The sequence below is a fragment of the Rhea pennata genome, chromosome 20 (assembly GCF_028389875.1).
Source record: "Rhea pennata isolate bPtePen1 chromosome 20, bPtePen1.pri, whole genome shotgun sequence".
Classification (NCBI taxonomy): Eukaryota; Metazoa; Chordata; class Aves; order Rheiformes; family Rheidae; genus Rhea; species Rhea pennata.
In genome coordinates this window covers 1430544-1447682 of record NC_084682.1, presented here as the reverse complement: position 1 = coordinate 1447682, position 17139 = coordinate 1430544, and the positions used below count along the sequence as shown (strand labels likewise).

At 39.2% G+C, this 17139-nt stretch overlaps 1 long non-coding RNA gene across 2 annotated transcripts in view; it reads right to left on the bottom strand.

The window, feature by feature from the left end:
* Positions 1-1760: 1760 nt before the first annotated feature.
* LOC134149467 (uncharacterized) overlaps positions 1761-17139 on the bottom strand; it is a 30368-nt gene continuing 14989 nt past the window's right edge. The window contains exons 3-5 of one of the 2 annotated variants that reach the window (XR_009960436.1): positions 11034-11129; positions 6021-6152; positions 1761-2017 (exon numbers count right to left, since the gene is read on the bottom strand). This is a non-coding gene — a long non-coding RNA (uncharacterized LOC134149467). Of the gene's footprint in view, positions 2018-6020; positions 6153-10940; positions 11130-17139 lie in introns of those variants that run through there. The other variant, XR_009960437.1, reaches the window with a different exon arrangement.

Below are 17139 nucleotides of genomic sequence, written 5' to 3'. Positions count from 1 at the left end.
TACTAGCTTATGCTGCCCTATTTAATTTCTACTGCTGCTTAACCCACATGAGCTCTTCTAAAATTAAAAAAAAAAAAAAAAACAGCTTATTTGAAATACATATCAAGCAGCTTGAACTGATGATGTATTACACTACTCTCCGGATACAGCACACATTAGTTTGCTGGGTTTCCAGATAATGCTGAACAGTATGGAGTCCTCAGATGCAATGTTGTAGAGGTACTGTTAAATGGAGCTGAAAAATGAGAGTGAAGCTTACTGTAGATTACCTCTAGGACACTGAAGTAACAATATTACTATTTGAAAATCCATAAAGAGAAATATTGAGAAGAGAAAAATAGGAAGGTAATTTTTAACTCAATTAAAATTAATTAGAATTGAGGGTGATTCTTTCCCTGGATGGTAGATGACAAATGGATGTTTGCTAAATTTACAGATATTTGCTAAGCAACCAGAGATTCTCTTATTGCTACTGTCTTTTAAAGCATTGCTGTACTTGTCACTGTTTGTGCAATGCTTTAACCCATGGCAAATTATGACCTGACCAGGAACAACGTCAAGACCTCAATCTAAAATAGTAAGAAACTGCCTATTTGTTGTCTACCAGTAATGTCCTTTAAACCTACTTTAGTGGACTCTAGGAAGCAAAGTGCAGGCCTATGGTATCATTTTCCACAATCTTTTCTTTTGTATAAAGTCATTAAGAGAGAAAGATACTAGAAAAGATCTGTTGGACATAGTGAGGGCTGTTTCCTGCTTCTGTGAACACTGGGCATCTAATTATTCTTAAATCTTAAAGCAACAACTCACTTGGCAGTGTGAAAGACCTCAAAGCCACAGTGCTCTTATGAGCACAGTTTACACTCACATTTTCCTGTTATACTCTTAGCTAGTATTCAAACACAGGTCCAGTCCTTTTTCTTTTTTCTTTTAATTATTTGGCCACGTGGACTACATGAATATTGCAGAATCAAAGTGCTTGTCACCAGTAGCTATTGTTGCCTTAAACCTGGCCCTGACCCTTTAAGGAGTAGGACGCTCATTAATCTAATTTGCAAATATACTTTTTTTTTTTTTTTTTTTTTTTTTTTATTGTGAGGGTAATTGTGGAGTACTGCAGGTCCGCTAATTTTCTAAATATTATCCTGTGACTTAAAAGCAACAGTGAAACAAAGGCACCGCCTCTGCCTTGTTTCTAATTACAACAGAGACTGAGAAATAGGAAAACATTCCAGAGCTGCAAGGGGCAGGGAAAAATGCTAAACTCTCTCCAGACTATGTAGTATGACAGGAAAAGCCAGCTCCAGAAGAAAGGAGAGAGAGAGAAGGCAAGAGGGAAAAATACTTCCTTGCTCAGTCAGAAAGGAAAGAAGATAAAGTCTCAAGTGCTTTCTTCTGTTACACCTGTGAAGCACATAAGCTTCCTCTCTGTCAATTCTGTAATGGTATAAATCTTAAAATACTTTGCTGTATTAAGCTGACAGAATTAAAGTGGACATTCATCTTCTCCACTGATGTACAGAAATAATTATATCGGTATAAAAATTTATTCCTACTCTGGAAAGCAAAAATATTACACAGTCCTGTGCACTTTTACAGTAGTACAGCTTTACTTCTATCAGAACTTTCATTGGCACAGATTTAAGTGAAAAAAACCACACCCTTTTCTAACATAATCGTGCCTGTACAAGCTTCAAATATAGACCGAAAGGGTACTGATTGAGCTGTTTTGTGGAGTAGAGAGCTTTATCGCATTAGCATTGAAAAGATTCAATTGCAGTTTAAACATTAGAAGATTCACAGACTTAAGTCGGGCATAAGTAAGCTTCTGTCTCCCCAGCTTCCACGTGGCAGTTTATCACTCTTATAACAAAGTTGCGAAACACAGCTCTTTATTGTACAATGTGTTGTTTGCATTGCAGTAGCTTATAGGCAGTCCCACCGAGATCAGGATCCCTTTACGCGAGGCTAGGTGCAGTACAAACGCAGATTAAAAATAAATCCTTCCCCCTGCAACCTTAAAAGATAAAAGAGGCAAAAGATGAAAGGGCAAATAGAAGCAACAAAAGCTGAGATGACTAATTCCTTGCTCATACAGCATGTCAGTAACACTGCCATGAGTACAATGTTAGTCTCCTTACTTCCAGTGCAATGCCTTTCCTGTTAGAAAAGGCTCCCTCTTCATCAGATCCTCAGAGAACAGGTTAACTGTGTCTACAAGAATGCAGGCTTGGAACTTAGCAGTATAAGTGAGGATAAACACTAACTAGTAGAGTTTAATCACTTCCAATTTGGACAATATAGCATCAAAAAGTAGCTTTACCCATTTTCTATTTATTGCTATATGAAAGGAGGTACTACATCACGAAGATCTATCATTGTATTATCATATTACTTGGCAAAACCAGCAAACTTTTTGGTTTTTGGAGTCAACATCTTAGAAAATAATGCACTGACATTGTGTTGTGATAGGGTGATAGGATGCAGCAAAATGACAGATCAAGAAGTAGTTGTTGAATTGGAATGAATTTGCAGAAAAGCCAGTGGGAGAGTGCTGGGTACCTTCAAGGTTTCTTCACAATGAATGACTTCAGCTGTTTGAGCAGCAGTTTTGAATTCCTCAGGAAAAAAAAAATCATGGAAAGATTCCAGGACTGCAAATTTCCTTTCTCCATCCCATTTCCTTCCTTATTCTTTCCTTTCTCTCTTTCATTGACAACAGGCCAGAAGAGACAGAGACCTTTTAGTCTGAATTCATGCAATAGCTCCAGTTTTTATAGGTCTACGCTATATCCTGCAAAAAGAGGGCTCTCTGTTGGCTGATATATCTTCATTGTAATTGTGGGTGTAATTGTAGGAAGCCTGTAACATGCATTGCAGTAGTAATCATAAACCATTAGATGTTTTCAGTATTACATAACCAGGGCAAATGGCACAACAATATGCCAGGCAAACTGGAGGTTGCTGCAAAGGCTTCAGCACATGCTTTCTTCCCGAGCAGTGACATTGTTTCATTGGCACTGATATCCAAGTGCCCTGGCTGAAAACTGTTTTGAGTACGCCTACAAACATCGCTGTCAGCCTTCTAATTGCATTGTAAATTGAGTATGGTGACACAGGATGTTTATGCCACATGCTAATGCATCAGTGCATGACTGGGCATTATCACACAATGCTGTGACATAATATTTTGCACTGAATCTGTCATATGAGTTGCAGAACAAACACTGCTCAGCTGAAAGAAAACTGATTTCTCTTTCTGATAAAGTTGCAGCATAGTGAGGGAGTCCTCTCCTCTTGCAGGGGCTGGTATTCTCAACATCTGTAAGACTGATGGACTCGTTCATTTTTTTCAAAATTTCCCCATATTATATATATCAGAGGAGAGGAAGGACAACCTTGTGATTAAAACACTGGACTGGTTCTCCAATAGGATGGACCTGACGCTTTGCTGTTTCTTGAGTGACGCTGGGCATGTCACTTAGCATCAGGTTTGTCTGACTAAGCAGGTGCACATGCTGTCGGTAAAAGGTTAAGGCTGAGAAGGCAAAGACCTGGAGACCTGGGGAAATGATTGCTACTGCCAGAGGGGCCACCACCCAGAACAGCTGCTGCTGCATCCTCCCTGTCACCATCCAGCAGTAGGACCAGGTATCAACCTGGCTTTCAGAACCTTGACATTAAGAAAGAAGACAGAGGAGCCACAGTCCTTTCCCCATCTGTGTTGCCCTGGTCAGCTATATGCATTGCTGATGCTTACAGCTGTGCCTAAGGGGGGCTTTTTTGTAGGCATGTTGCTGATGTTTACTAGCTCTGCAAGAGAGTTTCACAGCAAGTGCTCCTTCCTACAGTAGCACACCCTACACAAGGATTTTGGCCAGAAGTAGAAAAAATATAAACACCTTTGTCGTTAGGAGCTCTCCTGACAAGCATAAGAACCATGATAAATGAGTGCCTTTAACAGCTTTGAACCAAAATGCTGATCATAGCCAAATGGCCTGCATGCAACAAAAGACAAGTGATTAACGAATTCTGTGGAACTGTAGCATAATCTAATTGCTTTAGTAATGAATCACAATCTAGCCTTTAATATTCCATGGCATTATATAACTCTTCTTTTTTTCATTTAGCATGCAGTAAGTGCCAATGAGTTTGACCAGTTACTTAGCACCAGCAAGGGAGATCTACTCTGAATACCCAGTACAGATATAATGTAGCACTCTGCATGTGAACTTCCTGCAGGCAGCCTCAGTATGGATGAAAGGACAATTCTTAAATTGAAATGTTGGACCAGGGCCCTGGATAATGTTTAAACTCTTCTAGAGACTATCCCATACAAAATTTGATAATTACAAAACCTACTAAACTCTTAATCTTTAGTCTAAATTGCTGTATTCATCTATAAAACAATGATGATGATAACCAGTAGACAAAGCCATAGAGAGCCTTAAATCTTTAATGTAATTATTTCCTGTTTGTGGGAGTACACAGAGTTATTACTATTATAGCATAGGATGCCTGAATGAAGAGCAGAATTTATAGCATATTTAAAGTATATTTTTAACTTGTATGTACCTCCTGTTCATGTCTGAATATGGGCTTAAAGTTCAGGTCTTGCAAGAATACTTCCTCTTTCCTGTATCTTTATTTAACAATAGTCTTCCAGTTCAAAACTCCAGTGAACAGCCCATTCATAAAACGGCAGAGGCAGCATACAGCTGCTGTGAGACAGGATGTTCAGTCATAATTACATTTGTTCTGCAGCCAGTAAGTCCATCTGTAGTTCTGAGCATGTAAAACTCATTTGTCCTGTTTATGGTCATCAAAACAATGTCTACCAAAAAGGTAAAAGGTGCTCCCCTAAAATCCTTCTTTGCTTTAATGGGGAACCTATTGCTATTGTCAAGACCTATTTACACCTTATCTATATAACTTATGAATTCAAGAGAGATATAATGAATGTAACAGCTAGAAATGTCTTCAGTTTCTTTTGAGAAACATTTATACACAGTATAAGTTGACAGGTACTAGTCAAACTTGACAAATACCAGTCAAACTTGAAGTCAGACCTGTACACATACTGCCCACTATACTGCTTGCACCAGCTACCTATTAAGTACTAATGGCAAAACTGAGCTTTTACTTTTCATTTTACATAGGCTGCCAGAATAATGGAGCACCTAATTAGATCCAGCCATTCTTTAGTGCTCAAATTACAAAACTGAATCTCTGTGCCAGACCTTCAGGAAGTAAGAGATGGAAGGACTCTCACAAATAACGTGCAATTACATTAATGCAGAAAGCAGATCCTTTCCTTAAAAGCAGTCAGATTGATTAAAGTGACCCCATCTGGCTGATCACAGAACCAGACATGACGTTTCAGTGGAGAAAAAAGTAATGTAGGAAGTAAATTACAACAATCAGGGTTTTGTAGCTTCTGTATCCACCTCTGTTCAAAAATTGATACAATGAAACAAAACCTTTACTGTGTAACAGTTAAACAGTATAAATGTGCCTGTCTTATTAGAGATTATTCTCTTCGTTCAGAGGAATAAGCTGTACTGACAGAAGGTTCGTTTATATGATTACAGCTCTATTTGCACTAGGAGTCTGCATTGTTATAATTATGTCTACTTCCCAGACTGTTTTACTTACAAGCATAGAAAACTGTCTGTAGACTAGCACTCACATTTACACAGATCTAGCTAAGCTGTCAAATGACAGGCAGAAATCTGGACACTGCTCAAATACCACATTACAGAAATTTGGATAACGGAGAGATCTGATGGGGGAGCCAGAACTAAAGAAGATGACATTACTGAAAGGCTCAATATGGCTAGCTTTTCCTAAAATTATATTAGTATGTATCTGTAGAACTGGTATTACTGACATTTCCTAGGCAAAGAGACAGATACCTTGCAGAATACAATGTTTGTAAGAAACAAGAAAACTTATGGTAAGAAAGTAGCTCAGTTAACCCATTTTTATGAAGAAAATGTTTTTCTAAACATTGTTTTTACCTCTGGTTATTAATGGACTTTCGCTCCTTTGCTTGGAATCTTTGCTACTTATGTCTGCTTCCTTCAGCTTTTAAATTTTACCCCAGTTCTTTGTTCTTCAGGGCACCTTTTCTCACTGCTTCCCTTTTCAGACTGCAAAGACACAAACAGATTGCACTGAGGGACATTCTTGCCACTGTGAAAATGAACAACGACCTCCTGCAAAAAAAGTTGCACTATCAGGGTCATGTCTGATAATAAACTTCCCCAAATCACTACCAGATTTTATACAAAATCTTGTTTGTCTAACCTTGTGCAATTTCTGTTCCCCTAACTTGTCTTTCCTTCTATTTTCTCTATCATGTTTTGATTTGACATTATAAGTTCTTTAGGAGAATCTGCCTGCCTGGAGAAATTCTGCCCTCTGATCTGCAGATGTGTCAGTGGGAATTTCCTAAAAACAACGCAAAGTATACGTGTTTCCCGAGAAAGAAATTTGGTCATACAGAATCGTTTCCATTTGCCTTAATATCTCTCTGTCTCTGCACTACTATTTATTCAAGTATTCAAGTTCATTTTATCATATTTACTTTAAAACCTTTTTACACTGTTCAGTGTTTATATACTAGGCAAACATGAACATTCTCAGTGTAACATAAAAGGCTACACTGCACTCTTTTACTTACAACTTTCCAGTAACAAACTATCAAAAATGAAGGCTAAAAGAGATCTTAAGAAATTATCTTGTCCATCCTCCAGCTTCAAAGAATCTCCATTTCTCTCAGTTTCTCCTCTTTTGTAACCCTCTGCCCATGCTCCTTTTAGCAACAAGCCTGGATATAAACCATCCAAATATTTTCAAGCTCAGTTTCAGATATGCTCAGGCCCATCTCTGATCTGCAAGCAAATGCTCTTTATCTACAGGCATTCTGGGCTTTCCCAACTTTGCCAGAGTAGGAATGCAGCCTATTCTGTTTCCACACAGAAGCTGTCAGATATATCCCTTCCAGTCTATAATTCCCCAATTTGCTGACTTTTTCTGTTCTTCCTTTATTTTATTGATCTGCTTTACAGAATGCAGCTATTTCATATAATGTGCTTTCTCCCGTCTTTTTCTATCCTTTTAATTTCTTTAATTAATTTTGCACTTGCTCTTCTATAAATTGGATTTGATAAGAACACCCTTTATACAATTGTTTTTACCTCACTTTGCAGGGGGAAATGTTGCTAGTCCAACGCCAAAATGCAAAAATGCACAAAAAGCAAAAAATATTCTTCGTACTCTAAACACATTCAGTTGTTTATTACTGACTATATCCTAGGTTGGCATAAATCACCATATTTGTGTGATCACTCACTATAAAAATCTACACATCTCTATATAGCAACAGAAATACAGATTTTTTTTCTAGATTTGTACTTTTTTTTTGGTCTGTGTAGAGAATACTAATGATAGATGCTCATGTATGCCAGTTATGGAAAACACCCTTTTCTGGAGCATGCTCCCTTCCAGTACTAAGGAGACCATGATTTTATTCTTAGTTCTTTGTAAGGAATCTCAGAGAACAGTATGTGTTTTAAGGAATTTTATATTTAGGCATATAGCACCCTAGTTAGTATCTGATGCAAAAAATGCCCATATTTAGGGCACACAGGGATTTGCCTCACAGCTCTACTGAGTCAGAGATTTGTGAAATCTGTGTAACTGATAGGATTCTGATGACATCAGCTGGGAGGGCCTGTAAAAGGAAGAGAATCATTCCAACGCCCCACAGAAATTGTTTGATATTCAAGAACATAGGTGGATTAAGACAGTGACAAGTTGTGACAGTATCAAATAATTAACAAAGCAGTTTTCAGAATTAAACCACACAATGCCAGACTGTCTGCTCTGATTCACGAAATCATTGCAAGGTGCACTGACTCCAAACCACAGTCCAGCATAAGCAGTACCAGCTAAAAATAACACTACTGACTTCAGAAAAGCTACTGTTGGTTTCTGCTGCAGTGTCTCAGGTCAGATAGTACCAAAAAAAAAAAAAAAAAAAAAAAAAAAAAAAATAGCTATTTTATATAAATATATAAAAGCATATGGGACTGAAAAGAACATTCCCTGCTATCTTGTTGATCTGTTACATTCAGTGTCAGGCAAGACAGCCCTTATTCTGAATTGTTATGTGACACTGATCTCGCATCAACTTTATAGTCGTAGCCCTGTTTTAGGCTAATGCATAGTCTCATCAGCAGAAGGGAATACAAGTCCCTTTGCATTTGCAGAGGCAGCACTTTTGTTCTGTATAGTGCAGTTTGCTCCCACCTGAGCAGGCATTCAGCTTTGCTGGGTTGTATGTGTATTAAATACTCCCAGGCCCTTTATTTCAGGACATTATATGCTGCTGAGGAGCTGGGAAGAGTCCAGCCTCTGCCTCAGAAAAGTGCAAGGTCTGTGACTCTGCACCAAGTTTAAGCAAGCTCTGATGCAGGAACCTCCTGAACTTCCAGAGCCAGCTTCTGGTTCCTCATTACCCTGCCTCACCTGCGTGCCCTATGGCCCTCAGCCCTAGCTTCTCATCCTAAACAGGCTCTGGCTGGAATATTTTTAACTGTGCAGTACTTATCAGGAGCAGGGAACAAAAAGCAAGACAGAAGAATAAGCAGTCCAACAAAGGCTATCTTAGATCTATCAGACAGGGCTTTCTGCAGACCAAAAGATCAGCTGGTTAGATCACCTTTCTCTACATCAAAGCAAAATAGATGTTCTCACAAGGTGGCTCTGTCTCATTTGATAGCACTGCAGTGCTGAGTGTTGTTTGATCAGCAGAACTATTCAGACCTTGGCTCTCTGAAGATGAAAAACAAATTAGGAATCTGGCATCTTTGTGAAGGAAGCGGAGTAGGTTTGCAAAACAAACAAACAAACAAACGGAGAGCACTGAAGTATAGCTCTCAGCAGCCAAACGAGAGTGAAGCCATGTCTGCCTGCAGTCTGCAGCTGTGCTAGCAAAGGAAAAGGGGCCAAGGGGCATCATCTCTCAAGCAGCTGCTGGGCTACCAGCCTGTGCTGCTTTGGGGAAGGAGGAGATGGCAGAAAACAATGAAGTTTTGAGCATCTTTTTTATATATTCAACAGGAAGCAGGCCAGGATCAGACCTCTGTTCAAACTCTACCGAACATTGGCAGGATTTTGTGCTGAGGACTGTTTCCACATTCAGTTAAATTGCACATTATGATTGCCAAAAAGGACTGTCCCTATCTCCCCTCTGCATATTACTCATATGATTTTCTCTGGCTTTACACTTCACGTCTTAATTTACACTATTCTCTCAAGATACATTTTGCTTAGATGTAGGAGGCTTCTATATCTACAAGGTAGAAAAGAAACTGACCCACAAAATAATTCAGCATTCAGTTACAATATTTTGCAGTTCTCCTAAGACTTAGTATGTCATTATCTCAAAGCAAATTCCAGAACTGAGCTGGTTTTATTTAAGTTTGTTTTAAGGCTTGTCCAAAGTCACCTAAGAAACCTGTAGAAAAGTTAGGAAGAAAAGATGGTTCTTCTGACTCTACATCGCATGCTTTGGCCACAAGACCTCATATCCTCTCTGGTTTTAATGAAATCAATCAAAGCAAAGTTTTTAACCCTGGTTCTAATGAGAGACTTGGCATCTTGCACCACTGCAAATAATCAGCTATAATTACAGAGCAGAGCAAGGGAATTTAAACCAAAGGAATATAAAACAGCTCAGTAACATTTATTCATTGTAGAGTGGAAAAGACTGTCATTTCAAATCACATGGAAACACTGCAGACGGAGTGCCTGAGCCTGCCAGACATTATGCTCCTCCTGGAAGGAGTCCGAATGCCTTCAAACACATTGAAGTTAATGGCAGCTGAGTTCAGAGAAAACATAGGCTGAAGAGATGCACATAGAACTAGTATGTTGTGGAAAGGTTTTAAATTAAAGGGAGTTAAACAGTTGTGCAATAGATGTTAGTAATATTTGAGATTATGCTGTCATATATCAGGGTGGGGATACAGTGAACTCAAGATTGGCCTAATTTCTGTATTGCTGGAATTGTTCCTGAGCTATGTAGTTTGTCTTATCAGATAGAGTCACCATTTAGGATATGAAAATACCATTAATAAGTAGTGTTTATAACTTGCCATTCAACTGAGTCTTCAATCTAGTCTCATTTTTACTACAATAGCAGGCTCAGACTTCAGTTGACAAGGTCCCATTTTGTAAAATCATGCAGAGAAAGAGAGAGAATTTCTGTCTCAATGAGTTTGTAATATAAACAGCCATAAGAAAATTGAGCAACTTGCCCTACTCACACAACATATCTAGGAATATAATACAAGTCCTCTGGCCTGCAGAATAGTACCTTGTCTTCTAGCACCCCAGTAAAACTTCTTGGACCAACAGACCACTGTCAACATTAAAATTTCTTGCTCATCAAGAGCATACGCACACAGAGCTTACAGCACTTTTTCAGTTTAATATGATTCTTGGGCCTCAATCTACCAGCAATCAGTTGAAGGAGGAACTACTGCTCTACTTCACGTTATCTCACCTCTCAAAAATACTCTAAGTTAAAATAGGCAATATATTCCTAGCAGAGAAGTCCCATTTCTTAATATATCTCACATGCTGCACTAGAGCTGCAGTATTGTATACCGTTTACACTGTAAGATTTTGCCTTTTGTATATCCCTACTCAGGTTGTCAAAGCACTTTAGAAAAAAGTACCTTAACTGCACTCATAGAAGACAAATCTTAATGTCTTCTATTTTAGACACTCTGAAAAGGCCAAAAAAAAAAAAGAGGAAGAAAAAAAAAAAAGGAAAAAAAGGTTCCTGGCTCTTACTCCCATTTACCACGATATTTGTTTTCATAAACAAAACGAAAAGAAATAGACACTGTTCTATAACCATCCAATTCTCTCGCCTCTGATAATCAGATTATCAATTACTCTGTTTATTGTAACAGTGCACTCCACAGTCAGGAAGTTTTTCCATTTATTTCTGGTACCTCTGTAACTTCTCCAGAATAGACTTGGGCAATGTTGCTTTATGAACTGCTCTCAGCAAATAGATTTGAGTCTCTTCACACATCCTGAGAGGTCTCCTGCATGATAAAAAAAAAGAAGGAAGGAAATGACGACACAAGAATAAAAACATAGACTGCTTGCTTAACCAACTATTTTCTTGAAGGCTGGTGTAAAGTGGCATTAAGGCAGGTACAAGTTCTTCTAGCAAATAATCCCAGTGCAAAGCTTTCCATTCAGATAAGATACAGGGATGAGCTGGAACAGGCTAGAAGAAAATAATGTGTACATCTCTGGGGAAGTATCGCAGACCAAGAAAGGCCTTGCAGGGCTCTGCAAATGAATAGCACACAAAGAATTACACAGGCTGGACTGGAAGCTGCACTGGTTTCTGATACGTTTCATCAGAGGAGAAGTATGCTGAAACGCAGTCTCCAAGAGAGCTCAGATTTTTAATCAACCTCATTTTCCAGTGAGGATGACTTGCTTTCTCTGTACCACCAAGGACCCTTTCCTACTATCATTGTTTAGGACAGTTCAAGCTCAGAACTCTCAGCACGACCTTCAGCCATCTGAGATAACGGCTCTTGTAACTTCAGTGGGTAAATTTAGCGCAGATGTATCCAAAAGCAGTTCCCTTACAAGGTGCAATACCCATGGCCAGCTTACAAAGAAGGAATGTTTTCAAGCCTAAAAAGAATAAGCCCAAACCTCTGTCTCTCCTTATTCCTGTGCAACTAATCATCATAAAAACACTGAATTCTCCACGTGCATCAGGCCATCTGCTCTATCTATTATACCACAAGGATGTAATCCAAAAATGATAAAATCCCTAAGAGACCAAAAGAATGCAGAGAAAAAATAAATCTAGTTTATCTCTGATATTCCATCTCTGCAACTTTTCCATGACATACTCTTGCAGCAGGCCTTTACAGATTAACCCCTTATGTATCAGACTCCCATCTGTTTAGGACATCTGTGGAAAACCAATTCTATTTTTCAAAATAAGCAATGGTGGATAAGCTACAGAGCAATGGTGGGAAACGGGACAGGAAGCAACAACTCAGAATTCTAACAGGGGGAGGCAGTCTAGTCTAGCGCATGAGGTGCCTGTGGCAGAGGCAGAAGATTACACTCCTGGCTGTACCATGATGACCCTGGGAAAGTGGCCTCATACTCCCGTTCCCCCTCCCAGCCGTTGCTTGTCTTGTCTATTTAGATTGCAAACTCTTCAGGGCCAAAAGTCCCATACTAAACAGCTGAACCATGCCAATATTACTCAGAGTCACCAGGCAAATAACAACACATACATGAAATAAAATAACAGCTGGAACTGCCACACACAGTGGCATTTCACTAGAAGGAATACGCAATAACAAGGGTGTAGGGAGAGAGGCAAAGATTGCTTAGAGATTTTTCTTTTTTATGTTTGCAGTACGTAGCTTCATACACAAGGCCCCATACACTCTTAACTGTTTGTTGCGGGTCTAGGGGTGGGGATGGGATGGAATGTTTTTTTTGCATAGTAATTTTTTCTAACTTGTGGGGTGGTCACTTGGGCCACCTTCACTTTCTGCTATACTTTAGTGGTACTTAATCACTTCTTGAGAAGTCTTTTAACCTACTATTTAGGCAGAAAGTTTTTCAAAAGAGTTTAAGGAATTTATTCACCCAGTTCCCAAAGTAATTCAATGAGCATTGAGCACACAGCTCCCAGTGTTTTTTAAATATCTTTTCATTAGAGTCAAACCTTTAGTACATTCTCGCACAGGTCAGTAATCCATCCTGCTTTACATTTTTTCTTCTTTAGGAAGATTACCACCAAGGTTCCTACCCACCAGGTACCACCTGAGTTCTCTACTCTCCAAAATGATGAGTCTGTAGCCAAATTGCACACGACTTGTTTAAAAGCTTTTCAGGCTTTTTAATACCTTTTCAAAATCCAGTTCAGAGATCCTAAACTCCTACTTAACAGTAGGGATCAGGCCCTGTCTCTTCTATTTGGTGCTGATAAACATTTGATTTGAAGGATGACCCTGAGCATAGGCTTATTTTAAGTCAGAGTTCAAGAAGACATACATCTTACACATTTTTTTTGTTGTCAATAAACTAATAGATTTCAGACAACATAAAATTCAGACAAAGGTCTTCCAAACCATGAAATGGGTATTTCATAACTTTCCTATGATTTTACTAGAGCTTGACATAAGCAAGAAAATTTGAACAGAGCAATTCATTGATTCTCCTGTTCCTAGAGAATCTAAACTTTCATAACATCTTTAAGACTTTCACCTTAAAACTTTCCCATGTCTTATAAACAAAAATAAATTGTGAATATAGTTCTATTTCTGTAATTATTTAATATTTAAATGCCTACTACGTATGTATAAACCACAGAATAGTAAAGAAGAGGAGAAGACATTGACTTGGGTCTGACTAGATGATTGGACAATACTAGTAAAAGATATTTTATGTATGTGTGTGTATAAAAAATTAACAGTGTTTGTACTGAAATCTATTGGTGACAAACTGAAGTGTTTCCACCTAACCTGCTGCTATCTACTCTACTGCTTGTCATTCTAGCACAAACTTTGGGGGGATTGTTCCTCTCTTCTCAAGATGGAGATCTGGTCATGGCATTTCCTTCTTCCCATTACTTCTCAGAGCAAAGGACCTTGCTAGACCTCTGCATTCCCTCCATCTGTTTACACAAATTAACAAAAGCGCATCCAAACCCCCAGGGCTTACGGGGTCCTTTCCCCACATGGTCTCCATCTCTGGCAGTAGAAGAGGTTCAAGCTCTCACTGCTTCCCTGGGCTCCTAGAATCACCAGTCAGTCAGTGCAGAGTTTTCCAGTGTGTACTTTGGCAGTAATGGTTGCTATTCTATTTTGGGACTAACAGCCCAGGGCTAACTTTCCTGTTGTTCACTGTTCTCTTCACATCTCCTTTTCTCTTCAATTCTTTTTCCCTCTCCCCCTTTCTTCCATTCTGCTCCCTCCTTTCACCTTCTATTTTTCTCCACAAACTCATGCTGAACTTTCTCAATCTCAAAGATACTACTCAAAACAAACAGGAGCTTGTGAATTATTAACAGTGTAGACCATAAATAGCATATTTTTTAATAGTCAAACCACCAAGATGCATGCATTATTGCACAGATCAGCTACTTTGGTCTTACTATCATCAGCCTTAACTGTTCTCTCACCTATAATTTGTCACGCATACTTGATAGAACAGAAACGGTAAAGAGGAGGGACATAGCTTGCGTGCGACTGAAAAAGCCCCATGTGTTCTTCTAGTACATTGCTATATATTTGGCACAGTTACTGTTGCTGACCTAACTCCTGTTTCTACAATCCAAACAGTGAACCTAACAGAAACTGATAACCTCTGTGTCCCTGAACAGAATACCTTGTTGGAATGGCTTGCGCAAACTGAATCTGCACAGTCTCTAGACAGAAACTGTGATCTAAATTTAATGGTAATCCATAGGTTCATAAGTAGGATTCCAAAATCCAAATGAATGGCCTTTCAGTGGTAGAAGCCTTCAGGTAGAAGAGCACAGCAATGAAAACCAAGCACAGTAAGAACACTGCTGAGAGTCTTGCAAGTAGCTAGAATATTGGAAATGCATAAAGAAAAGACCTAGGCTTATCTTACCAACTCTGGATAATATTACAAAGGTGTGCAAAAAAGAATCAGCACTAAAACCAAGTGGTTTTAGTCTGTCTATGAAAACAGCACATCCCCTATTTGTGATACCCAAACTTCAAATGGCTTCTCTAGTTTGTTCTAACAGCAACTGAATAAACCAAAAAGAATTCAGCATGCCTGATTAAGAGAAATACATAAAATACATCAAATAAAAAATTCAAAGATGGAAATACAAATGCAATGTGTGTATCTAGATTCACTACATCAGTATGCAAGAATGTTAAATAAGCAGATCCTGGTGCTTTAACAACCTAGGGAAAAATCATGTAACCTGGTTCTTAGAAAATACTTTCAAATCGGGCAGACAAAAAAGTCCTCTTTCATTTATGAAAGTTTATTCTAGTCTGTAACGTCTTGATGGAAAAAGATGGCAATGAGTTTATTAGCTTCCCAGCTGAACAGCACTGTGCAGACTTGGCAGCTGCGTCCACAAAGGAGGATAATGGAAAACACATAAATCAGCCTGGAGTCATTCGCACAGTCTTACAGGCCCTCGCAACATGTGACTGTGTGGGGTATGCAGCCTGGTGCCACCCTTGATTCCATAACCAAGCCTCACCAGAAAGCACACAAATTATCTGAAAAATAATCCAGTTTTGTTCACTTACAAGGCAAATAAACACGACAAGGGCTCAGAGGAAGGGAAGTGTGGATTCTTTATCTCCTCAAGTTTTGAGTGCTTTTTAAGAAGATATCTTTACCGACCAGAATGATTCAGCTGGTAGCCTGCAGACAGCACCTAGCTTTCCTCCTCTTCTACACATCCCTCAGACATGAGGCAACTTCCATTGCAGTGAGGTATGTAGGGAGAAGGGGTTGGTAAAGTCTCTAGAACAGTCTGTGAAGACAATTTCTAATGAGCCTGCAAAAGCCTGGCAATTTACACACCACACTGTGCCACTGTGTCCTTAACACAGAGAATGTGGATTGGCAAGTTCAAAGGCCAGCATTTGGACTCCAGTGTTGTAACAGCTAAACAACAATCTAACTCTTAAAACTGCTCAGTGTTTGAAGATGCATTAAATTAGATGACACTAAATTCCATGTAATACAAAGACCAGAATAACAGTTCTAATTATATCTTCTGGCTCTCAAATCTATTATATTAATGAGTAAAAAGCACACTGCGGGAAAAAGATTGATTATTGAAGCACTACATACAGAATAAATAAATTGCCAAATACTTCGCTTCTTTTAAGAAAACTATCAAGCAAGCCAGTAACACGGTACAAAACTGTGTAATGTGTCTGTTCTCTTGTCCGGGATACCACAGCCCCTCAAGGTAAGCAAACAGAACAGAGCCTTATTCCGACTGCATTTGGAGCTCAGGCCTGCAGGAGAAATCTTATGAAGTGAGTCACCTCAGCTATGAGATGGCCTGGTTCAAACATTCACAATTTATGAGTAACTCCAAAACATCATTTCACAATACTTACTGGCTACAAATCTCCCTTGTTAGAAGAAGCTGTTGAGGGGTTAGCTGCAGATAGCTGTTTCAGGCTTTTCTATCTGCAGCCAAGAGAGAACTGATGGAGCTAGAAAACTGCTAAAAAGTACTGTGACGCTTCGGCGCTAAGATGTGCTAAGAGAGTATTATACAAACCAGATACGATAAACATGTGAACTGAGTCATGGTAGCACTTGGACCACCATAGATATTCAAACCTCCTTCCTGCTCCTTGCTTTGACATTGCTCCACCCCATGATTTCAATCATGCTTCATTGGCTTTGTTTACATAAGTGCAATTTCTGGATATTGCTGCTGCAAAATAGCTGATCCTTACAGCTATGTCAGTTAAACTATTGCTTTGGAATAAAATCATAGTTATTCCATAATATCTGCAGTTAATTATCCTGCTATCTGCTTTTTGGAAGTACAAAAAGAAAGCAAGGAAAGAGTCATCTAGTGTCAGAACAGGGGTCAAATTTGGACATGCAGAAGGAGAAAAAAAAGAGGAAAAGGAAGTGAAAGAGAAAGGAGAATATATAGATGTTAATTCAAAATCATGCAGTGAATGAGGTAGCCTCAGGGTCTCTTTCTCCCTGAGTAGTTCATGGACAACCCCAACAACTTCAACAGAAAATTCAGAACTCTACCATAACCCAGATCTTGTTGGATTTAGACACTAAGATAACAGCAATATGAAAGAAAGAGCAGAAAGTGCTCCTGAGAGTCTTCCAGCCCCTGGATAGGAAAAACAAAGTCAAGGGCGTATCCCGCATCCATTCCACGGTGCTCACACAAGCTCAAAGGCCCACGCCGGCTGACGTGCCGCCTGGCAGTCCCACTCTCGGCGGACACGGAGGATGTCACAACCCGGCGAGCAGATAATGGAGGCAGTATCTGTCTAACTCACCCAGGGAGGAATGTTA